The sequence below is a fragment of the Typopeltis vanoorti genome, chromosome 9 (assembly GCF_054136105.1).
Source record: "Typopeltis vanoorti isolate ZY-2024b chromosome 9, IOZ_Tvanoo_1.0, whole genome shotgun sequence".
Classification (NCBI taxonomy): Eukaryota; Metazoa; Arthropoda; class Arachnida; order Uropygi; family Thelyphonidae; genus Typopeltis; species Typopeltis vanoorti.
In genome coordinates this window covers 11,266,726-11,292,518 of record NC_143557.1, presented here as the reverse complement: position 1 = coordinate 11,292,518, position 25,793 = coordinate 11,266,726, and the positions used below count along the sequence as shown (strand labels likewise).

Here is a 25,793-nt window from a genome sequence, read left to right as displayed (position 1 = left end):
GGCAGAATTATTATATTAAAAATGAAAATATTAGAAAGGAACTCGGCATCATTAGTATTCAAGAACTAATCTTTGCTGGAATGGTCCTTTAATCAGAAAGGGAGAAAAAAATTGAAACAAAATAGAAGAGATCCTCTATGGGTTGGATTACCATAAAGTTAATTTTGAGAAGTCAGAATATAAGGTCTTAAAATAATAGTCTCCCAGATCTTTGGTAAACTAATACAACTATTCTTGTTGAGGTTAGGAGAGTGCTGATTTATAGCTGTTGCAGATTATAAAAATAGTCATCAAATAAAATAGCCAAAGTTCTCTGCAGATATGATCTCTCTGCTACCTTCATGCATTCTCCTAAAGATCAGCTGCATCCTCTTGAACATCTGAAGGGCACAAAAACTGTGTCTGTGATCATCTTTATGGCAAGTCAGAATTGGCAGACCATCTGGATGCTCCTTCACATAGAATCAAATGAATGAAAGCATCTTTATTACATAGTCATTATAGCTATGAGAGACTATTTTTAGAATCAGCTATGAAGCACTCTCCTAACCTCAACAAGTATGGTTACGTTAATTTACCAAAGATCTGGGAGACTGTTCTTTTACGATCTGATAGCCTGACTTCTTTAAATCAACTGTATGGTTATCTAACCCATACAGAGTGCTATCTAAGGACGTTAGTTCTGTTCAATTTATTGCTATGCCTATCACAGTTATAATTGCACTCTGATGATGCTGGTTAGAAAACCAGCAAAATATTAGTGACTTTAATAAATATATTTTTCCCCTTCTTTTCTTCTTCTTTCACTGCACGTTATTCCCACTTCCTATGCAGGGTCCACGTATTACTTAAATGTGATTACTTGTTAGTACCACTCCCAACCAAGCTGTTGCCTAGTCTGCCGCTGGAGGGGGATATATTTTTGGCTGTAGAAGCATATGTTCACGGGGCCGTTTGCCTGCTTGCGGGATGAAAAACGGCAGATAAACTGGCGGAAAAAACCCTACTGCCTGCTCACAAGACCGGCTAACTTGGCTATGCCCGAGGAAGATCCTCAAGTTCCTTATGTCTTCGATGGGAATAGAACCTGGGACACTCCTTCCCCAGGCATATGGTTGTGAAGTGCAAAGCCAGTAGGCTAACCATGCAGATCCTTTCCCCTTCTTTTGGTATTGTTTATACTGCCAAACATATTAGGGATCTGGATAGATTTAGTTAGTAATTTGTTGGAAAACTAAAATATGAGTCACAGAGTAACAAATAACATGAGTTTGGAAGAAAATTTTTGATAGGAAGCTGGTAATAATGTAATCTTAATCACATAATGTTTTGTCTTAGCTTTTCGCAAACCATTGAGGTTCTTTAGCTGTGGACTTCAAAACTGCAACCGTCTTGAGGATAAGGTGGTTGGCCCTATACCTCCCAATGTGTCCTATGTCTGTAGATGAGTGCGTTCATGGGCTAGGTTTGCCTGTTTTGGGGAACGAAAAAGCCAAGTTTTCAGGTGAAAATACCCCTAACTCCATATGAGACCAGCTAACTCTCCGTGAGTCGAAAGAGGCCAGATGAAGATTCCTCACGTCACTGACGGGAATCAAACCCAGGTCTTTCCAACCAAAGGACTTCGTCTATACTGACTGAGCTATGGAGGTTCTTTTAATTACATAATACTTTAATAATATCAGACTAAAGAAGGTGATATTTTGATAAATAAATGATGTTATCTTAACAATAGTGATTGTTAAGATAACATCATAATATAAACATGAAGATTACTTCAATTACAGACAATTTCAGCTACTTAGGAGTTTGAGAACATGAATCAAACCTGGAAACTCACTGGCCAAATTTGAAGATGACACTGATTGATTCAGCTGGATAAGTGAAGTGAAGTTGTTTGCATAGTCAAACAACTTCACTTATCATTATTATTCTGTACACCCCCCCCTGAAGGGGGTGTACAGAATAATAATGATAGTACTACATGAAAAAGTTACTCCTTTACTAACTTTCAATCATTAATTTTCCTCCAAATTTATCTATTATCTTCAATATTATTAGATCTTATATTTCTATCTTTTAAGGCACTTTTTACTGTATCAATCAATCTACATCTTGGGCTTCCTCTGGGACTTTTACCTGGCAAAGGACACTTGTTTTGTTAATCTTTCCTCTCTCCCATTCTGTTTTAAGTGACCATAATCACCTCAGATTAGCTTTACTAACACATTCCTGAATACTAACAATGGTGAGTTCTTTCCTAATATCCTTATTTTTTATTTGATACTGCCATTGATTCTATCTGTTTACTCCATTAATCTTTCTCAGAACTCTCATATCAGAGGTCTCCAGTCTTTGATCAAGTTTTATTTCTTACCCAGCTTTCAGATCCATAAGTTTGAACACTGTCTTGTATACAGCTAATTTGGTGTTTTAACTAATTTTTTTCTTATTCCATGTGAATTCATTCAGCTGACTTCCCACCATACCAACTTTACTAATTCTTTTGTCTATTTCCATTTTTAATTTTCCATCTTCACTAAAAACTGTGCCTAAATAGCTGAAATGTTTTACTTGTTCTGTAGGTTCACCATTCAGGATACATTTGATGTTTTTAATGTTTCTGCCTATTTTCATTGTCTTTGTCTTTTTATTGCTGATTTTAACACTAGTTATTCAATAGTAGTTATTTAACACAGTAGTTATTCAATTTAGTCAGGGAATGCTGACTTGTATTATATTTATTCAGAAGTATGAGATCATCTGCATAAAGTAAAGAGCTAAGATTAGCATCACCAATTTTGATATCAGATTTAATACCACTTTCCTTATAATGTGATCCATGTAGTTAATGAATAACAGTGGAGATAATGTGCACCCTTGTCGCACAGCTGCTTTTACCATGAACTATCTTCCTGTGCATTCTTCAATTCTAACTGCTGACTTACAGCTTAAATAGAGACTACATATTCCTCAATAATGTCCCATTAACACCATATAACTGTAGCATTTTGAAGTGCTTTTCTTGTCACCTTGTCATATGCCTTTTCCATATCAACAAAACTTAAATACTGATCCTTGTTATATTCCCCAGATTTGTTAGCCATTTGTCTTATAGTGAAAATCTGATTCTGGCAACTTCTGTTTTTTGGCCTGAATTTTCTTATTCAAACTTTCAAATTTTCTTAGCCATTTCTCAAGTATACTTAAGGAATTGGACAAAATGTAGGTGAAATGGGTTAAAGAAAGCTGATGTTCTCTTCATCAGCCTGAGTGTTTGGATCTAGAGAATGGAAACAGTAATCAAATCAGAGAAATTTAGGGTAAAAGTCATGGGGGGGGGGTTGTCCCATTTGGTAATTTATAATGGAAGAAGGCATGAGACTGAAAATGGCTGAGTCTCAGTTTCATAGTGAAGGAAATTTTGATGAGGTTATCTCAAATACCAAGAGAACTGGCAACTGTTATTGTATTAGTAAGGATAGCTTGTTAAACAGAGGTAGTAAGGTGTTGCATGATGAAGAAGGTGATCTGATATTCTGATGTATAATGGACTGTATGTTAAGTTAGCGTGAATGGCAAATATGGCATTGTTGTGTGCTTGAATACTGGAATTATTTATTTATTTTTATTTTATCCACGGTAAAACTTTTGTTGCATTGTCTTTATTTTTTTTTGGTTTGGCGAAAGAGTAAGGGCATACACTGAGAAGAAGTGAATGACTCAAAACATGATGCCCACACAGGAGGAAATCCAGTCTCCTGTCCACACATGGCCTCATCAGTTCCCCCTTCATACTGCCATATTTGGGCCCCACCTCCCCAGCCATGAACTGGCAGTATAAGTGGCAAAAGGATTGTTTGATAGCATCAGGAAGCCAGCCTAAGTGTACTCGAAGTAGCAGTTTTTCCATTTTTCCTTTTCTTGGGGAGTGGGTCTGTTGGAATGTTACTAATTGCCTGTAATATCCTCTTTTTTTAGTACTTGAAGGTGTTATTTGTTCTTCTTTGTGATGAGAATTCTTGCCTGTCTGGATATGGTTCTGTAGTATTATGATGTGTTTGCCTTTTCACCACTGTGGTTTTGGCCTGTGAACATTTTGTACTCTTAGCCAGTACTGGCACATTTCTTGGGAGGGGGGTGTACTGTTTGTGTGAGCTTAATTACCTGCAGAATTTTCTCTACTGAAAGCATTGTTGTGTCCCAATTTACTATTTCTACTCTAATCTTACAAATTCCTTTTATCTATATTCTTCTAACTTCTATGCCCGAGATTTTACCAAAACTTATACCAATATTTAAGTTATTGCTCCCCATAGTACTCCTAATATTTGTATTTATACTGCGCCTTTTGGGATATTTAGTTTAGGATATTTCATACATAAACAAGGAGAAAGAACTCAAATATATCTGAAAGTGTAACTATTGCAGTCGTGACACTTAACTCGATTCTCAACTTAAATTTTCCGCGTGACTAAGTACAATATTTTCAAGTGGTTATCAACTGCACCATTTATGTTGTCATAAATAGGGAGAAAGTCAATCTCGTATATATCTCTTAGTATTTAAATATTATTGCAGTCGTGACTCTTAATCTCTTTCCTCAACATTAAATTTTCCCGCATGATTAGGTACAATGATTTTAAGCGGTGCATTGGATTAGCAACATCAGACAACTCTTTTATCATTGAACAAAAGGTTTATTAAGTTTCTAAACATGGTACAATTCAAGTACTAAAATAAAATACTTATAGACTAACATTAAATTATTACAAGCAATATGGCTATTTGTGATTATGCCGCCATACACATTAATTCATAAATTCACCTGATGTGAACAAATTAGATCAATTCACACTATCTGATTATTCATACTGAAGTAGATTAACAAATTATTCACTGCTAACACATACTTGTGACATTTCAATTATTTTATACATTACATTAGGCATTCAATTCTTAGGATACGTAATTACTTAATTCACATTATTTCGTTATACCGTTATTTGCACTAACACACAATTATGTCATTTAAATATCTTGTGCAATATAACAGACGTGCAAAAATACCTTAGGACTCTTAATCATTCACAAATCTTTGACACTAGTCAATCTACACATAACACATTCTATCATATACTAAAGTCCTAGTATAACTTCAACAGTTCTATATTGGAATAATGATACTTTTCACAGACAAATTTCTAGCTAACATAGGTTATGATTTACAGTACCTTTCTTGAGCTTTTCGTATGGGCCTTTATTCTTTTCCAAACGAACCTCTGGTATAACTTCTCATAACTCTGGAATACTTTAACACACATATGTTTGCTCTACTATTAGCAACGAGGACATCGATCTCTTTACAGCTTTCTGCTTTGTGTAGTTATCACTAGCGTCGAAACGAAGAAGATCCCTCCTCTTCTAGGACTCTATGGCAATTTTTTCTTTGCTTCCTACTCGGGAAAACGGGAATCGAAATCCTGCTCACTTTCGTTTCCGCGTTGTGACGAGGAGATATCACCCCTGTCGCCACTCAGAAAACCCCGTGAACTCCACCGGAACCAAAACCAAATTCCAAGGCCAAAAGCGACTATCCAAAAAAAAGTCATCGGGGGGGGGGTTGTTACCGACCCTTTTATAGCTGCTACCCTAATGGCACCTTTTCTTACTTCCTTTCTCCTCCTCCTACTTGTTTTTTTTAATCATCGACCAATTAGGGTGGCATTTTCCTGCCAAACGTCATTTGATCGGCAAGCCCGTTCTCGATGTTTCAATCCGGGGATCGGCCCTAAGCGATAGCTTTGCTTTTCTTGTGCTAGCCTGACTTAATCCCCTTTCAAACTTCTTCTATGAATTCTACTTAATAACTTAATCTCTCACATAACGTATTTTATGACTCACCCCTTTCTACTTATTTACTTAACTCTCTCATTTTTAATCGTATTACAATATTAATCTATACTTTCCTTTGTTAGCTACTTATTTAGTTAGAATTCCTTATTTTAAGTCATATTACAATATTAATACATTCCTTCCTTTATCAGCTACTTTAACAACAACCCTTACGTTTTATACATTTTACTGGATGCAAGAAATTTTCCATTAAATAATTCATTTTTTTATGCAGGGGTTTTAATTTATGATATTTATTCTTCATGTTACACCATGATGGCTGAGAATACTATATTCCTAAGATATCAGGTGTAGCAGCATATCTGTAATTCTTGGAATCTTCAGAACCTCTTGTTCCTTTTTTTTTTTTTTAGCCAATTTGTCTTTACTAACTTTTGCCTTTTTATTATTCCAGAAGAAGCTGTAAATAATGTCTTCTCCAGCCTTTTAATTTGTAGTTTGCTGAGTGGAAATGAAGCTGTGTAGTATTTTATCAAGGGGATCATTAACTGTTTTGATGATTTGTGCTTTTCCAGTGGCAGTTAGATGTACAGATTGCCATGTTTCTTTTATACAGGTGATTTTTTCTTAATTATTTCTTCTTCATTTTCAAGTTGGCCTAGGTGGTTGAAAGGAATTCCTCGTTGGTGCTGGATGCTATGTTGTGCCATCTCCTAATACTTTTATTTTTGTTTTTGCTTTGTTGATCTATGATCTTGTTATTCTGTTGTACTTTTCTGTTGTCTGGAAGAGAGTCCTAAGGGCTGTGTTGTTGGTTATGATACAAGTGACATCAGCATGTATAACACATTTTATTTTGTTGGGGTTATAAATCCTTTAATTTCTGAGTTCTCTCTGATCATTTTTTGCAAGCAGCTCAATTTGTGTTTGTGTTATCTATAAAGCTGGTGAAACAGGGCAACCTTGCTTTACACCTTGCATTATGTTGATGTTTTCGGAGAGATTGCCATTGATGTATACTTTACTAATTATGTTGTTGTAAAGGCAGTTTATCATGTGTAGGAAGTGTGGGCCATAATTATGTGCTGTTAGGGTTGCTGTTAAGAGTTTGTGGTTAACACTGTCAAATGCTTTGCTTTGATCAAGGGAAACCAATTTGCATTTATTTTTTCTTTCTGGGTGTACTGGATGATATCTCTGATTAAATTGGAAGGTATATCTGTCTAGTATAGCACAGGTTTGATTTGTGTGGATTATCGCTTTTAGTGTTGGGCTCAATCTGTTAGTTATTATTTTGGCTAATATTTTGTAATCAGTGTTTAGTTAGGTGATAGGCCTCCAATTGCTGACCTGCAATGTGTCTGTTAAGTTTTGGGATTAGGGTTATGATTCCTAGTTTCTGTGAGGGTGTTAACTCATCATCTTTGATGACTGTGTTGTAGACTTGTGTCAGGATGGGAGCTAGGTTGTTTTTAAATGTTTTATAAAAAGTGCTTCCCAGTTCATCTGAGCCTGGTGATTTATTTACTCTCGGTGTGGAGATTGCCTGCTTTACTTCTATTTCTTTAATTTCTCTTTCCAGATCCTCTGTCTTCTTGTGGTATCTTAGGTAGGTTGCTGATTATTTCTTCCCATTTCTTCTTGTTTGATTGTTTTGTGGTATGTAGTTCTCTGTAGTAAGCTGTGAAAATTCTACTTATTTCTATAGGACCTGTAACTGTTAGGCCTAGGTGTTGTATTTTGTCTATTTCCTGTTCCTGTCATTTTTTAATTTGGTTGTAGAAAGGCTTGGTGAATTTGATCTGTTGATATCTTTAACTTTAGAGTGCTTAGTTGTGTTTCTTTAATTCTTTCTATTTCTAATTCATACTTTTTGATCATGTCCTTCATTCTAGACATGTTGTGGTTATTTGAACCAGCTTTTATTATGTTGATTTTCTTGTAGAGTATGGAAGTCATCTGTCTTTGTTCTTTCTTTTTGTTTTTTTCCCATTCCATTATGATTTTATGACATTCTTCCTTCAGGTTTTCCCACAATTCCATTAGTGGTCTTTGTGTTTTACTTAGTTCTGTTTTTCCTGTTTTCCACTTTGCACTTACTGTCTCTTCCAGTGTTACTAGTAAGTCTGGCTCTTTCATTAGTGTTTGGTTCATGCTCCAGAATCCGGGCCCATGATTTGGGGGTTTGTACTTTATGTTGATGATTACCATCATGTGGTCTGATAGATTTTTAGTGTTATTTACTGAGACTATATCTGTTGAGTCTAGGAGATGATGTAGATTTTTAATGAGATAAAACCTGTATTCTTGTGGATACTCTTCCATTGGTCCAAGTATGTGTGGGGGTTGGGTTGTATTCAGGATTTTGTGTGGTTCTTCCAGGCTGTATTGCTCACATAGTGTATAAGTTGGTTCTGCCTTGTATTCCTATATGGGTGTTGACTCCTGTTTTATCTGATTCATCTGTTAAGCAGTTGAAGTCACAAAAATGTGCTCATATGACCCTTCCATGTAAGTGTTAAGGTTCTTGAAGAAAAGTGATTTTTGGTGTCCATTGTTGGATGCATATATATTTGTGAAATTTACTCTTTGGTTTCCCAGTTTGGTTATTACAGATATTATCCTTCCTTCTTGGTCTCTTGTGCTGGAAATGGTTTTTCCTTTCCTGAGAAGTTTGCTGCCAGGATTATGGCTGTTCCCACAGTAATGTTGCTTCCTCTGCTCCAGTGCACTGTGATGTTGTGTATTTTCTCCATTTTCTTGATTTCTGAGAGTTTGGTGAAGTGGGTTTCCTGAGAGAACAACACATGGATGCCTTTTATTTTCATTTGATTGGTCATTGCCTGTTGTTTTTGTAGAGTTATACAGTCCCTTGTGTTTACGATGCCTATTCTAAGAAGTGATCTAACCATTGTTAATTGTTAGGGCTTTTGACATTCTATTTCATATGGCATATCTAGAATGTCAATTTCTGCCATGTTTTTTCTGTGTGTTGGGCAGTTTTCCAGGCTGCCGTCTTTTGTTTCTGAATGGCGGCTTCTGCTCTGCTATTAGTTTTAGTGTGATCCTTTGTTTCTTGGTATGAAGATTGTTCAACATTCTGTGTTGCTCTGTTCTGTTTCTTTATATGATATACAGGGGTTGCTTTAGGGTTTAGGTGTGCTTCTGTTCTGCTTTGGGTTGTATTATTTTGTTTTGAGGATTCTCCTGGCTTGCTGTTGATCGTTGTAATGTGTAGCTAGCTTGGGAGTAGTGGATGAGTTGGACTGTGAGATAGGCAGTGATTGTGTTTCACTGCTTCTCTTGGTTTTAATTTTATCATTAAGTAGGTCAGTTCCCCCCCTTTTTTTTCCATCAGTGTTATTGTATTCTATTGATTTTGGAGTTATCAGCTGCATAGAGCTATTTCTATAATTTCCTACTGTATGATCCACATTATCTTGAATTTCTCCTCTATTTGTTATTGGCATTCCTTCTTCTGAATTTGGTTCTTTTTCTGATTCTTTATATTAGGTGATAGCATTTGTAGGTTTAGGTGCTGGTGGGTTTTTGGTTGTTTGAGTGCCTTGGATTTCCCTGTATCGACATATTTTTTAATAAAATGTCACTTTCTGTTTCTGAGGTTGCTGAATTTTCTGGATAACACTGATGATCTTGTCTCTGTGTTATTGAGGTTTCCTGACATACGTTTGTGGTTGTCTTTGTTTTCTCACTATCTGTAGGTAGGTGTGTAGGTTTGTGGTTGTCTTTGTTTTCTCACTATCTGTAGGTAGGTGTGTAGTACTTCTTGTTAATTTTTCATTTTGTGCCTCCTGTGTTTCATCACTTGTTGTCAGGGTGGTATTTGGTATGCTATTTTCAATTTTGTTTTCTCTGGACGTCTTTTCCTACTACATTTGGCTAAGGTTTGCTTGAAATATAAAAATTAAAATGTTGAAAATGGCACCAAATTTTTTAGACATCCTAGGCTACATCGCTACCATAACTTACCCAGGAATGATAAAAGTATGTAGTAGATGTTACCAAGAAGGTAACATCTACTATAACATCTATTATTCAGGGTGGTTGATTTCTAGCTGATTGCATCAGCAAAGGTTTGGATTTGGCACTGATATGCCCTATGATCTTGAGTGCCACATTTCCTGCATGATGCAGTGCATGTTGGCTGGGTATGGCCAATGAGAGAACAGTTCCCACAGTGTGAATTTGGGCACGCTTTTGCGAGATGACCTTCTTGGTAACATCTACTACATACTTTTATCATTCCTGGGTAAGTTATGGTAGCGATGTAGTCTAGGATGTCTAAAAAATTTGGTGCCATTTTCAACATTTTAATTTTTATATTTAAGATCCCATTTTCTACTGTGGGGAAATTCTTGGATACTAGCCTCTTAATACTGAGTACCTGTCTATATTTTTGAAGACAGTTTGCAAATTGTCATCACTAATTTCTACTGGTAGCCTTCTGATTTGTCACGGTTACAATGCTTGTGGCAACTGAACTGATGGTGTAATTTTTCTGGTTGTAATTTATTCCATTATCTATCAATATCTCTTCAGCTGACATGTTCCTAACTGTAATTTCAAACCTTCCACGTGCTTCATCCCAACAATTTAAAGCCTTCATATTATCGATTCCCACTATTTCCGCAACAGTTGACAATAAAACATCTTCATCTACACGTTGTTCAGAGGAACCCGAGCAATAAAACCGCAACTTATTTTTGATTGTGCCATGGTAAAGTGTTACCAGATATGGCAGAGATAATGTTCATGGAGCTAGATTATGCACTCAGGAATATGTTCAATGCAAGGAAAGGAATATGAATGCATATATATATATATACAGGGTGTTCGGGATAAATTTGACATATTTATAATTAATTATATTTTTCCGTAAGTTACATGTATTAACACACACTTCTCTTCATTTAAAAGTTTGGACCCTTCTTCATTCATATACAAGATGTCAGAAAGGATGGATAGCTGGAACCCACCTGAATCATGGAAGAGAATAACTTGTATCATGATGATTCGTGCCCGCCATCAAAATAAGGATATTACGACTGCTGCCCAATGCTCCCTGAATACAGTAAAAACAATCAGGCATGAACTAGAGACTTGCAATGGTGACTACGAGGATGTAGCAAGAAGAAAGATCCCTAGCAGACGATCTGATTGCGTTCGTACAGCAGAATTCCTCGCAAATCTGCAGGAACAGGTGTTGAAGAACCCTGGCATTGGAATTCGGGCTTTGTTCGTGGAGTTGCTAACTGTAGTCAAGCCCTGGATAACAAGGGTAGCCAATGGTAGGCCGTATGTATGGCAGCAGGATTCGGCCCCTTGCCACACCTCTGGGAAAAGTCAAAAATGGTTGTCTGAAAATTTCTACGACTTCACCAGTCCAAATGTTTGGCCTCCAAACTCCCCAGACCTTAACCCCATGGATTATTTTGTATGGGGCGCAGTTGAAAAAGACACCAATCGCACTTCCAGTAATACAAAAGCCCAGTTAATGGATAAAATTAAAACAGTTTTTGCGGCCCTTCCCAGGGAGACTGTAGCATCAGCTTGTTCGAGGTTCTGAAGCAGAATTGAAGCTGTGATCGATGCTAATGGTGGTTATTTTGAGTAAATCTTGTTGATAGTATTGTAATTAACTCTGCCTGTAATGTTTTTTTGTCAATTCATTAAATTTAATAGATACAAAGAAGATTTTCTTTTTCCTTACGAAACTGTCAAATTTATCCCGAACACCCTGTATATATATATATAACTGGCGGTCAAGAACGTAGCACGATAGTAGACTTCCCAAGAGCTTCACATTTACATATGCACAAAGGATTGAGATAACATTAAACAGTCGCAATTATGCTGAACATACTCCATGTGGTTGCCAAGCAAGAGAGGATGTTAAAAGGAATAATGGACTAAAAAAACAGTTTTTGGTATTTTCCAGTATTGCTCACAATCGGCCAGCAGATTGATGCCGAAAAGTTATTATTACACGGAAAATTTTAGGAAAACTACTTACTTTTAGAAGAGCACTCAAATCAGCACAACAGCACCTGGTGGTATGACTACAGAAATGTACAGAAAAATCTGAATATCAACTCTGAATATGAACATGTCAGCCAGCCACTTTAGGCCTCAGTAAGGCAATGGTTTTTTCACCATGCTGTTAAAGACATCTAACACTTAAAAATTATACATAGCTGTTCTGGTATATTTAAGCTTAATATACCATTTATTTCTGTAGTAAGTTTTTTCTGTAAATTGTGATCTTCTTCTTCTTCCTAACATGGAATTTTGGCCAAGTGGCCTGTTCCGATCTCATGCCATCTCTTTCTTGGTCTTCCAATTCTTCTTTTTCCACTTATTTTGTATCTGTATAATATTTTTGGTAATCTGCTGTTGTCCATTCGATTTAAATGTTCTAGCCATTTTTGTTTATACTATTTTATATGATAAATTATATTTTTGTTTATATCCTTTAGTATAAGCAAGTCTGACTTCATGATTGGCAATTAACTTCTCAAAATGCGCAGCATCCTTTTTTCAGATGTGACCTCCATATGAGGTTTCATCTATGGAGACCTCAGTATTTTCATTATGTTGTACTGGATATTGTATGTCACTGTCTTAAAGATGAGTAACTTCTAACTTTCCATAAAAACCAATTTTCCAACCCATCTGATATTGTGCAGCTGCGTGGTTCATGCCTGGAAAATGCTGCACTAATCAAAGACAGTTATCCAAAACAAAATTATTTGTAATAGGTGTATGCTATGTGCTTTAATGAACTATAGAAAAATCTCAGCCAAGTCCAATAGAACCAGTATCATTTTAAGCACACTATTACAAATAGTAAATGATCAATCTTCACAATAGCAGACTGAATTTCCTAGCAAATGACACCACAAACCATGGACAAAGGAAATGGTGGGAAATTATACATTAATGAGAGAACAGTCGTTATGTATACAGGAGGAATCATCATCATCATCATCATCATACGTATCAAGGATTTAGGCCTAGCATGGCCTGTTCCGGCCTTAGAAGTCATCGTTTAAGAGGATGTCCTGGTTTTTTTTTTTCCTAATGGCTTGTACTTTGAGGCTTGTTTTGGTAATCTTTCTGTTTTCATTCTTTGAATGTGTTCCATCCATTTATGTTTATATTTTTTAAAATTTTTTCTATTACTGGTTCTTGGTTTAATTCTTTCATAATATCTTCATTTCTTTTGTGATCAAATAGGGTATACTTTGCAGTTTTTCTCATAAACTTCATTTCTGCTGTTGTTAATCTTTGTTTGTCTTTTTGTTTTATTGTCCAGATTTCGCTTCCATACATTAAGACTAGTAAGGCTAATGTATTGTATACTTTTAGCCTGGTTTGTTTTTGAACTAGGTTTGGTTTAAATATAGAGTTACTTACACCTGTTATTTTTAAATATTTTGCAATTTTTACATTTATATCTTTTTCATTTTCATATGTGATCATACATCCTAGGTAGTTAAATGAATTCACCTGTTCTAAGATCTTGTTATCTATTACTATTTTAGTTCTTGCTGGATCTTGTCATTTAAAGGCCATAGTTTTTGATTTTTCCGTTGCTATTATCATACCATAATCTTTGGATATCTCATTTAGATTTAAAATAGCTTTCTGTAAGTTATCTTCAGAATTTGTAATTATTATTTGGTCACCTGCAAAGAGGAGAGTGTTTAAGTTAACTGTAGGTGAAAGTTTAATTCCTTGATGTAAATTTTTACTCCATTTTATTATTATTTCATTTAAGTAGATATTAAAAAGAGTTGCTGAGAGGGGACATCCCTGTCGGACCCCTTGGTTTATCTCTCGTGTATATGATAGCTCGTGATTTAATCTTATTTGTATTTGATTATTTTCATATATACTTGTGACAGCTTTTAGGATATTATTTGGTATTTGTCTTTCTTTTAATATGTTTCTTTTAACTTTGTCAAATGCTTTTTCAAAGTCAATAAATGCAATATGTGTTTCCAAATTATATTCTCTTCTTTTCTCTATTATTAATTTTAGGCAAAAGGCTGGGTCTATACATGATCGTCCTTTTCTAAATCCATTCTGTACCTCTAGAATAAAGTTTTCGGAATATTTCATTAGTTTGTTATTTAAGATTCTGGTATATATTTTGTAACAGGAATTTAGTATACTGATTATATGATATATGATACAGGAGGAATGATACATAAAAAAGGAAGTCATGGGAAATCATGCATTGTTGACAGAATACAAAGGATTGGCAGAAGCGAAACATAAAGAACACAAAACTACAACATTAAAAAAAAAAAAAAAAAAAAAAACTGCGAATGCGAACAATAATGGGAGAACAACATGGAATTATGAAAATGTAGAATTAATGTTAAATTTCAAAATGTTACCTTAGTTTAATGTCGCTTATCTGAAATCTTCATAATGAATTAAATATGTGCAGACCTAACCATTCAAATCAAGAGTTTAGCTTAAAAAAGTCAATTCTAAGTCAGAATAATTTTTTACCTTATTAATAAAGAATCTTACAAATAATAAAATGAACTGTTATTCAAAGAAACATCTAATTTAAGAAATATTCTATATTGTGCCATACATTTTTAATTTAAAGGTTTAATTTACAAAGATCCAATGATGGGTGTTATTTAAGGCCTTTAAGCTGACTTAATGCAGGCTAACATTTATCGTGTCCTCCTTTTAACTTGCCATACAGCTTAATTTACCATCTTATCTTATTTATACTTAAAGAAGTGTTTTGACAGCGAGTGCCAGTTAGGTGGTGAGAACAAATCTAATCTTAATTGAGTAGATAGTATCGGCAGTAAAATGTTAATGTCAGAATTAATATTGAACATGCTGTGGTAGAAATACAGAACAAAATAGACCTAAATAAGGAAATGGTGCACTTACATGTTATTATTATTATTATATAACACCTCCAGGGAGTCCAAAGACTTATCGAGGGAGGGTACCTACTCTACAACATCAGTCTCCACCACTCCACCAGCTGCAACTACTTTCATCATCTATACCAATGCCATCTACCGCTGACTACCACCACTAGTATTTTCACAAACAAACATCCATTCCCACTGCGAGATTTGAACCTGCAACCTTATGGCTGGAGAGCTGATATGCTAACCACTTGGCCAACCAGTCCTTTATCCTTCAGGACAAAGCGCGACATCAAAAAGTTGCAAAAGTGTCTTTCTCTTCTGAACCCTGCTAAGAGATTAGCAGGGTTCAGAAGAGAAAGAAGGATTTGATCCCGGGTAAAAATTGAGATCAAGTCAACAGACGAAAAAATCAAGGTAAGGGGAAAATTATGTATGAGGGATCTATAAACAGAGGAGTACTTAACAAAAGTGTAACAATCGTGTTTTCCAAGCAGAAAACTTAATGATATTGTTATGCAATATTGTTATGCAAAAACTGAATGCAAAAAAGGTAAGGTAAAAGAATTAATTATCTTGTTGGCACTAATGATTTGAGAGGTTAAATGTAAGGAGACAAAAGAGATTGCAGAAATTACAGACCAATCAGTTTACTCTCTCACACACTTATAAAATATTCATAAGAGTTATGCAAAATAGATTAAAAAGCACCTATGAAGAACTGATAGGCACAGAACAAGCTGGTTTTCGAGGAAACTATTCAACAATAAACCAATTTTTCACGTTGCACCAACTAGCAGAACTCGGCTTTGCAGACCAAAAAATACTATATTGTTGTTTTGTGAACTTTAAACAAGCTTTTGATAGCATCAACAGAGAAATTCTTCTTAAAGTTCTACTAGAAAAACAGTAGATTAATATATAATACAGTTTCTGATAAAATATTACTCAAAGACCAATGCAATAATTAAAAAGGACACACACTCACAACAGAACCCATAGAGATCCAAAAAGGAGTAATATAAGGATGTCCACTATCCCCATGCCTATTCAACATATATCTAAAAGAAGTAAAGAATGCAGTAGATAATGAGACTGGAATCAGTATCAATGATTTAAATATAAATAATATCAATACAGATGATCTTGTTCTTATCACATGAACCACAAATGAACTACAAAGATTGATAAACAAACTAAACAAAACCTGTAAAATATATGACATGATAATAAATATGCAAAAATAAATATGCAAAACTAACACCTCAGTCACCCTAAATGGAGAACAAGTAGATAACCTTATATATCTTGAATCAAAACTAACTGAAACAGTAGATGCACTCAAAACAATAAAACACAGAATAGCAATAGGATGTTCCACCATGGGAAAATTACAGAAAATCTGGAAAACAAACAAGATATCTAAACAAGCCAAAATCAAATTATATGAATCAATAATTATACCAACAATTATGGCAAATGATTCGATGCGTAGGCTGTAGAAGGAATGGATGCAAGTTTTTGGATGTGTGGAGTGAGTGTGAGGGAAGATTGGATTTGTATAAGAAAAACAGCCTACACCTGAATGCGTTTGGTATCAGGATTCTAGAAAAACTAAAAACTGGTATGAGACGTAACACAGAGTCAGGGAAACTAAATTATAAAGGAAGGAATGGTGAGAATGTAAGTATAAGAGCGACTATGTTATATATCTGTGTTAATGATGGGAATGGGCTTTGTCTTGGAAATGTTGACGAGGATAGAATGATTTTGACTTTGTGTTCGTCCAGTTCGAACCCATCAAACGTGTGCAAAGATGTATAAGGCACTAGAGAAGAATAGAGATCTGTAAGTTGTCCAACGGCGTCATGCAGACTTCACACAAGAGTATACGAAAGAACATGCAGGTAGATTATTATGTCTGTATTCGAATGTTATAAGTATCAGAAACAAAGAGGTATAGTTTGTCACCTTAGTCAATATGTTGGGACTTCAGATTGTGGGCATGAGTGAGACCTGGTTAACAGAATCAGACATACTAACTCGTATCGAGTGTAAAGAGTATACTATTTTTAAGAAGAATAGAGAGGAGGGCATGCTGCTAATGATATCAGATAATTTGAATCCAGTTAGAGTTGAGACCTATGAATGTAGGCACCCCACTATGTAATCTCGTTAGATGCCACTTCACACCAAATGGCTTCAAACTCAAATCTAACGAGATCAATTACATAGTGGGGTATTGTTACAAACCTGTTGGATCGGTTGCTAGTGATGAAGAAATGCATCACAAAATAAACAAGAACAAGATAAGTGCAAAAAGAGAAATCATAATGGGAGACTAATTATCCAGATATTGATTGGGTCGCAGTAGAATCTCATGAGAAGAATGCATTAATTGAGCTGTTGCCAGGACAACTTTCTCAAGCAACATGTGAGAGAAGGAACTCAAGGTCAAAGAGTGTTAGATTTGATTATAGTGTCAGAGGGCTTTTTAATTACAGATGTAACTATTCTGTCTTTGGTTGGTGACAGTGATCATGCATTACTCACTTGGGAAGTGGTTAAGTTTATAAATGTTCCATTCAGAAAAGATTACATGCTGAACTACAAAGCAGGAAATTATGACAACCTGAAGGGTATGTTGGGTTCTGTACCAAGCTATCAGTTGTTCGATGGGAAGGATATCGACAGCATGTGGGAAGTGTATAAAAAATAATTAATCTCATCTCATTCTCATTTTCCTTTTACCCTCTTTCACCTTGTAGTGTCAAGGGTTTATTAATCATCGTACCTCAAACCATTCACAGGATAGGGTGGTCACCCTACGCCCCAGTATATTCTATGTCCGTAGGGTTGAGTTCTCAAGGCCAGTTTGCCTGCTTTGTGGAATGAAAAAAACCCCAGGATAAACTGGGGAAAAAACCCTACTGTCCAAGCCCAGGACAGGCTAACTTGGCTATGGCCGAGGAAGATCCTTCAGCTCCACACGTCACTGATGGAATCGAACCTAGGAGACTCCTTCACCAGGCATATAGTTGCAAAGCGCATAGCCACGAGGCTAACTGCTCGGACTGAAAAATAATTAAATGATGCAATATTAAAATGTTTCCTTAGAGTTCGAAGAATAAATACAGTAGGGGTCAAATGGATGTGTAATCTTATTATGCAAGAGAGTGGTGTATCACAAAGATCGGTGCTTGGTCTGCTGTTATCCAATCTGTGCATTAATGATATTGGGAAGGATTTGACAAGCGACATGCAGCTATTTGCAGATAATGCAAAGCTCGGCAACAAATTCCTGATATATATACCCTGAAGGGGTGTACAGGATATGATAGTATACTACATAAAAAATTTACATCATTACTAACTTCCTATCTACAATTTTCCTCCAAATTAGTCTGTTACCTGTCAAGACTCCAATATTATCAGATCTTATATTTCTGTCTTCTAAGGCACTTTTTACTGTATCAACCCACCTATATCTTAGTCTTCCTCTGGGTCTTTTTTTCCTGCCAACCTAGCAGAGAACACTTCTTTTGCTAATCTTTCCTCTCCCATTCTGTTTAAGTGACCATACCACCTGAGATGAGATTAGCTCTAGTAATGCATTCCTGGATGCTGACAATGTCAAGTTCTTTGTGTCTAGTGTTTTACTTCTGACCTAGCTCTCAGATCCATAATTCAGAATAGACTTGAATACTTCATATACAGCTAATTTAGTGTTTTGGCTAATTTCTCTCTTATTCCATACAAATTTATTCAGTTGACTTCCTACCATACTAGCTTTGTTGACTGTTATCTATTTCCATATTTAATTTACCATCTTAACTAAAAATCATGCCTAAGTAGCTGAAATGTTTTACTTGTTATATAGTTTCTCCATTCACACAGTTGATATTATCAGTGTTTCTGTTTATTTTCATTGTCTTTGTCTTTTTAATGTGGTCCTTCATACCATATCTATTACAACAGTTATTCAATTTAGTCCAGGAATCTTGCAGACTTAGAGTCGATTTATTTAGAAGTATAACATTATCCACATAAAGCAAAGAGCTGACATTAACATCTCCAATTTTGATATGATGTTTAATACCACTTTCATTCATAATGTGATCCATATATATAATGAATAAGAGAGGGGATAATGTACATCCTTGTCTGACACCAGATTTAACATTAAAACCACCTTCCTGTACTTCCTTCAATTCTAACTGCTGACTTACAACTCAAATACAGACTAAGTATTGCTTGATATAATGCCCCATTGACACCATATAACTGTAGCGTATTGAATAGCTTCTCTCTTGGCACCTTGTCATATGCCTTTTCCAGATCGACAAAACTTAAATACAGATCTTTGTTATATTCCCATGTTTTCTCAACTATTTGTTGTAAAGTGAAGTTCTGATCCTGTCAGCCTCTATTTGGCCTGAATCCAGCTTATTTTTCACCATGCTTCTCTTCCACAATCCTACTCTACCGTTTCTCAAGTATACTTGCATATATCTTACCAGGAATGCTCACTAGCGAAATACCTCTATAATTCTCACATTCAGTTTTATTTCCCTTTTTAAATATGAGTACTATGAGAGCTCTACTCCATTCATCTGGAATTCGGCCCTCTTTCCAGGCCTTCTGAACTATGCAGTGCAGCCACTGTAAGACTTTTATACCTCCATACTTGAGAATTTATGGTTGAATATCATCTATTCCTGCTGACTTTCCACATTTCAGGCTTTTTCTACTTCAAGTATCGATATGTATTCCTGACTGCATGCCCGGGCAGTTTTTGTTTTACAACTGTGTTATCATCACTGCAATTTTTCGAAATAATTACTCCATACTTCAAGTATATCCTTTTCTGGTGTTTTCATGTCTACTTTATCATCTCTAATTCCTTTTACAGCACTCTTTCATCCATTTCTGAACTTCTTCAACAACCTCCAGAATATCTTGCCACCTTCTTGATATTTATTTTCTATGTTCTTACCAAGGTACTCCCATGAATTTTGTTTAGCTAGTTTTACACAGAGTTTAGCTTTCTTACAGTTGTCCCTGTATTCTCTAAGAGCACAAGCTGACTTATTTGCCAGGAACTTTTGATTTGCTTTCCTCTTTTCTTTCACTGTCTCTTTAACTTCCTGTGTCCTCTATGGAGTTCTGATTTTTCTATCCTTGTAGACAACCATACCACATGCCTCTATTGCTGAATCAATCAGTGTTTTCTTCAGGGTTTGCCACTGAATCTCTGAGGTTTGGTTCCTGTTCTCAAACTCTCATTTTTTCTTGAATAATATTTGTGCATTTTAGTCTTCAGTTTACATCTGAGAGCTGCTCAACATTTATTTGCTTTAAAGCTTTCTTACATATTCTTCTTTAAAGATGATATTCAATTTTATCTCGCTCAAGACTAAATGGTGATCACTTCCAAATGCATAGATAGGTAGGGTAATCAGGAATGCTGCTGATATGCCGTACTTGCAGAATGATTTCAATAGGCTGGAATTGTGGGCATGGGAAAATGGATGTCAGTTCAATGTCAGTAAATGTAAAGTCATTCAGTTTGGTGTGATTAGATATCCAGTGTTGTATTATGTTGGTTTGATTATGCTTGAAGCAAATGATGAGTCCTGGGAACTTGGAGTGTTAGTAGATAGGAAGTTGAAGTTCAGGGTTCATGTAGCAAAGCTTGCAAATACAACTTAAATGATAATTGCAATGCTGAAGTGAATGTTCACAAGATAAGGATGTCATTTTGCCTCTTTACAACACCTTGATAAGACCTCACTTGGGCTATTGTATCCAGGGATGGTCTCCTGGTTTCTGTTGTGATTCTGATATATTGGAGAGAGTGCAAAGAAGAGTGTTAAAATGATATCAGGATTATGTAATACTGATTAAGAACACAGATTGAGAATTTGTAGAATGCAGACACTAGCAAACAGGAGAAAGAGGGGTGATATGATCGAGACTTATAAACTTCTGAATGGTCATATAGGATTTCAATTGATGGAATTTTTCAATTTATAAAGGGTGGGTGAAAGGACAAGAAGACATCCTTGAAAGTTGAGAATGAATGCTTTTAAGAAGGGGTGAGGGATAGATGTTTCTCTCATAGGGTGGTGTGTAATTGGAATGGATTGCCATTGGATGTTGTGAGTGCAGGCAGTGTGAATGAATTCAAGAATAAGTATGATAGCTGGTGCGTCAAGTATGTCGCCTCTGTCAATGTGTCTCTGACTCTCTGGAGGTCTCTCTTAATAATAGTAATAATATGGTTGATTGCTGATTTAGGCCAGGCTGTTCCATGGATGACCTGGAAGACATTCATCAGCAAATTAATACGAGTGCAGGTCAATTGATTATTACAGTGAACTTTAACAATGGAGATATAGATTGGAAGGAGGATAAATCACATGGCAGAAGAAATGGAATTTATACAATTAGTGAGAGATAATTACTTGAGGCTGAGGAATTAGATAAGTACCAGATCGACATAATACGGGTGACTGAAACAAAAAAGACAAAAACTGGTGAGATCTTTCTGAACAATAAATACAAAATGTTATATTCAGGAAATGACAATCAAGGAAAAGAAGGAGTAGCCATAGTATTCAACACAAAATACAAGACTAATCTTCTTGAATGGCAGGCAGTCTCAAGTAGAGTGATGTGGGCAAATATCAGAATGGGGAATTGGACAATGACTTATTTGTGCCTATGGTCCCACAGAAGGTTCTACTAAGGTAGAAGTGGAGGAATTTTTTGATGCTTTAGAAAAAGCAACTGACACAATGAAAAAGAAAAGTTGGTCCTTGTTGGGGATCTAAATAGCAGAGTAGGAAATGATTGTCAGACATACAAAAATATTTTGGGAAAATTTGGAGAAAAGAGCAAAGCCAATAATAATGGCAAATACTTGTTGGATTTTTGCTCAGGTCATCGACTGGGTATTACTAACACCATGTTCCAACATAAAAATGTGCACAAATTCACATGTAGAGAAGATTCAAGGAATAAGAAAAGTTTCATTGACTATGTTATTGTTGATAGTGATGTTTTCTCCCTGGTGCACAAAGGATTTGAAATTGGAAGCGATCACTATTTAGTCTTGAGCAGGATAAAATTGAATTTCGTATTGAAAAGAATAATGTGTAAGAAAGTTGTAAAGCGAATAAAAGTTGAGCAGCTCTCAGATGTGAACTGTAGACTAAAATACAGAAAGATTATTGAAGATAAAATGAAAGAATTTGAGAACAGGAACCAAACACTTGGAGATTCAGTGGCAAGCCTTGAAGAAAACCCTGATTGAATCAGTCAGAGAGGCATGTGGTGAGGTTGTCTGCAAGGATAGAAAAATCAGAACTCCATGATGGACACAGGAAGCTAAAGAGGCAGTGAAGGAAAAGAAGAAACTATATCAAAAGTTTCTGGCAAATAAGTCAGCTTGTGCTCTTAGAGAATACAGGGACAAATGTAAGAAAGCTAAACATTGTGTAAAACTAGCTAAACAAAAGTCATGGGAGGACTTTGGCAAGAACATAGAATATAAATATCAAGAAGGTGGTAAGATATTCTGGAGGTTGTTGAAGAAGCTTAGAAATGGAGGAAAGAGTGCTGTAAAAGGAGTTAGAGATGATAAAGGTTACATGAAAACAGGAGAAAAAAATATCCTTTAAGTATGGTGTAATTACTTAGAAAAATTGCTAAATGAAACAAGCAGTGATAGCACAGTGGTAAAAAACACACAGCAGACACAGTCAGGAATACATATCCATACTTGAAGTAGAAAAAGCCATCAAAGGCTTGAAATGTGGAAAGGCAGCAGATATTCGAAATGATATTCGACCAGAAATGCTGAAATATGGTGGTATAAAAGTCTTACAGTGGCTGCATAGTTCAGAAAGCCTGGACAGAGGGACGAATTCCCGATAATTGGAATAGAGCTCTAATAGTACCCATATATAAAAAGGGAAATAAATCTGAATGTGAGAATTACAGAGGTATTTCACTACTGAGTGTTCCTGGCAAGATCTATGCAAGCATACTTGAGAAACAGTTGAGAAGGATTGTGGAAGAAAAGCTTGGTGAAGAACAAGCTGGATTCAGGCCAAATAGAGGCTGTCAGGATCAGATCTTCACTTTAAGACAAATAGTTGAGAAAGCATGGGAATATAACAAAGATCTGTATTTAAGTTTTGTCGATCTGGAAAAGGCATATGACAAGGTGCCAAGAGAGAGAAGCTATTCAATGTGCTACAGTTGTATGGTGTCAATGGGGCATTATATCAAGCAATACTTAGTCTGTATTTGAGTTTTAAGTCTGCAGTTAGAATTGAAGAAAGTACAGGAAGGTGGTTTTAATGTTAAATCTGGTGTGAGACAAGGATGTGCATTATCCCCTCTGTTATTCATTATCTATATGGATCACATTATGAAGGAAAGCGGTATTAAACATGATATCAGAATTGGAGATGTTAATGTCAGCTCTTTTGCGGACGATGTTATACTTCTAAATAAATCCGCTACAAGTTTGCAAGAATCCCTGACTAAATTGAATAACTGTTGTGATAGATATGGTATGAAGGTGAGCATTAAAAAGACAAAGACAATGGAAATAAGTAGAATTGTTGAAAATGTCAACTGTGTTGTGAATGGGGAACCTGTGGAACAAGTAAAACGTTTCAGCTACTTAGGCACGATTTTTAGTTAAGATGGTAAATTAAATATGGAAATAGACAACAGAATCAACAAAGCTGGTATGGTAGGAAGTCAATTGAATAAATTCATTTGGAATAAGAGAGAAATTAGCCGGATCACTAAATTAGCTGTATATAAGACAGTGTTCAAACCAGTTTTAACTTATGGATCTGAGAGCTGGGTCAGAAGTAAAACACTAGACCAAAGACTAGAGACTGCAGATATGAGAGTCCTGAGAAAGATTAGAGGCATGAACAGATGGCATCAATGCCAGTATATCAAAAACGATGATATTAAGAAAACTTGACATTGTTGGCATCCAGGAATGCATTAGCAGAGCTAATCTCAAGTGCTATGGTCACTTAAACAGAATGGGCGAGGAAAGATTAGTAAAACAAGTGTTCTCTGCCAGGTTGGCAGGAAAACGACCCAGAGGAAGACCAAGATATAGGTGGATTGATACGGTACAGTGTGCCTTAGATGATAGAAATATAAGATCTGATAATGATAAGATTGGAGTCTTGACAAGTGACAGACTGATTTGGAGGAAAATTGTAGATAGGAAGTTAGTAATGATGTAAATTTTTCATGTAGTACTATCATATCCTGTACACCCCTTGAGGGTACATGTCAGGAATTTGATGATGATGAATTACTTGAGACAGCATGTGATGGAGGTGGACTTGAGGTGAAAGAGTTTTGGACTTGGTCTTAGGATCAGAAGAGCTGTCTGTAACTAATGTGGCTAAGTTGCCCCTGATTGGAGAAAGTGACCATACAGCCTTTGACTTGGGAGATTATAAAAAATGAGGAATATTCTGTTAAGAAAAAGTATATGTAGAACCAAATGCCAGTGATTATGACAAGCTTGAAGCTGTACCATGACATGATATTGCATGAGATTGCTAGGGACTATCTAGGGGAAGCCGTATTAAACTGTATACCTAATTTAAGGAAAGTTAATCAGGTAGGAGTTAGATAAGAAATATCATTAAGCATGAGCTGAAAAAAAAAAGTTCTATAGGATATCTAAGGAGACAGGTGAGCAGCAAACTCATGAACAGTACAAGGGTCAGGCAAGAAAGGTGACCAGCATGGTAAGGAATGAAAAATCAGATTATGAGAACAAGCTAACCCAGCAGGCCAAGGGAAATCCCAAAGAGTTGTAATGTGGCAAGTAAGAGGAAAAATGACTATAGAAGAATAATCTTAAGTGTTGAGAGTCACATAGTGACAGAAGTAGATAAAATAGTTGAGTTACTGAGTGACCACTTTGCAAGGGTATATTATCCAAGTGAGGTTAATTCTGTTATATATGTGACAGACTTATGCGGGTACAGTGGTGGCTGAATTGGAGGTTCTTAGGATAAGCAGAATCTCAATGTAAATGTAGTTGTTGGATTAAGTGATATATTACCTTGCTATTTTTTGGTGCGAATGTGCAAGAGAACTAGGAATGCCTCTGACTAGGCTCTTTAAGTCTCAGTTCTAGCAGACTTCTAAAGGAGTGAAAAGAGGGAAAAATCATTCCATTGCATAAAGGAGATTCTAAGACTGTGGTTGCACATTATAAACCAATCGGTATCTCAGGAGTGGTGTTAAAAGTACTGGAAAAATTAGTCATAAAGAGAATTCAAGAATGGGTGAGTTAGAATGATACTCTGTGAGGTGCAATATGACTTTGTGAAGTGGTGGTCATGCCTTAGTAATTTACTCACTTTTTATAATAGTCTGTATTAAATTTGTCAGCCAGCAGTTAAAATTCAAGGGAATATAGGAAGTGGTTTGTTGTAAAATCAGGTGTAAGACAAGGATGCACATTATCTCCGCTCTTATTCATCATTATATGGATCACATTATGAAAGAAAGTGGCATTGCCAGCCTGGTTGGCCGAGTGGTTAGCATATCGGCTCTCCAGCCAAAAGGCTGTGGGTTCGAATCCCACCACGGGCATGGATGTTTGTGATTGTCTGTGAAAATACTAGTGGTGGTGGGCAGTAGATGGCACTGGTGTAGATGATGACAGAGACGGAGAGATGTAGAGTAGGTATCCTCCCTGGCGGTGTCGTGTAATAATAATAATTAGACCTGATATTAGAATTAGAGATGTTAAACTTATCGCTTTGCTTTATGCAGATGTACTTCTAAACACTGCAAGTCTCCAGGATTCTTTAACTATAACAATTTGGCATGAAATTCAGCAATGAAGGACCTAAAAAGACCAAAACTACAGGGTGATTGTAAAGTTGTGCAATCGAAAGTTTGAATTTGTACCAATTGTTTCCAAATTATTCTTTAAAC

At 35.9% G+C, this 25,793-nt stretch overlaps 1 protein-coding gene across 1 annotated transcript in view; it reads left to right on the top strand.

Moving 5' to 3' along the window:
- The window catches only part of Usp7 (Ubiquitin-specific protease 7), a 747,694-nt gene that overhangs the window by 81,496 nt on the left and 640,405 nt on the right, over positions 1–25,793 (top strand). The gene's annotated exons all lie outside the window — the stretch shown is intronic.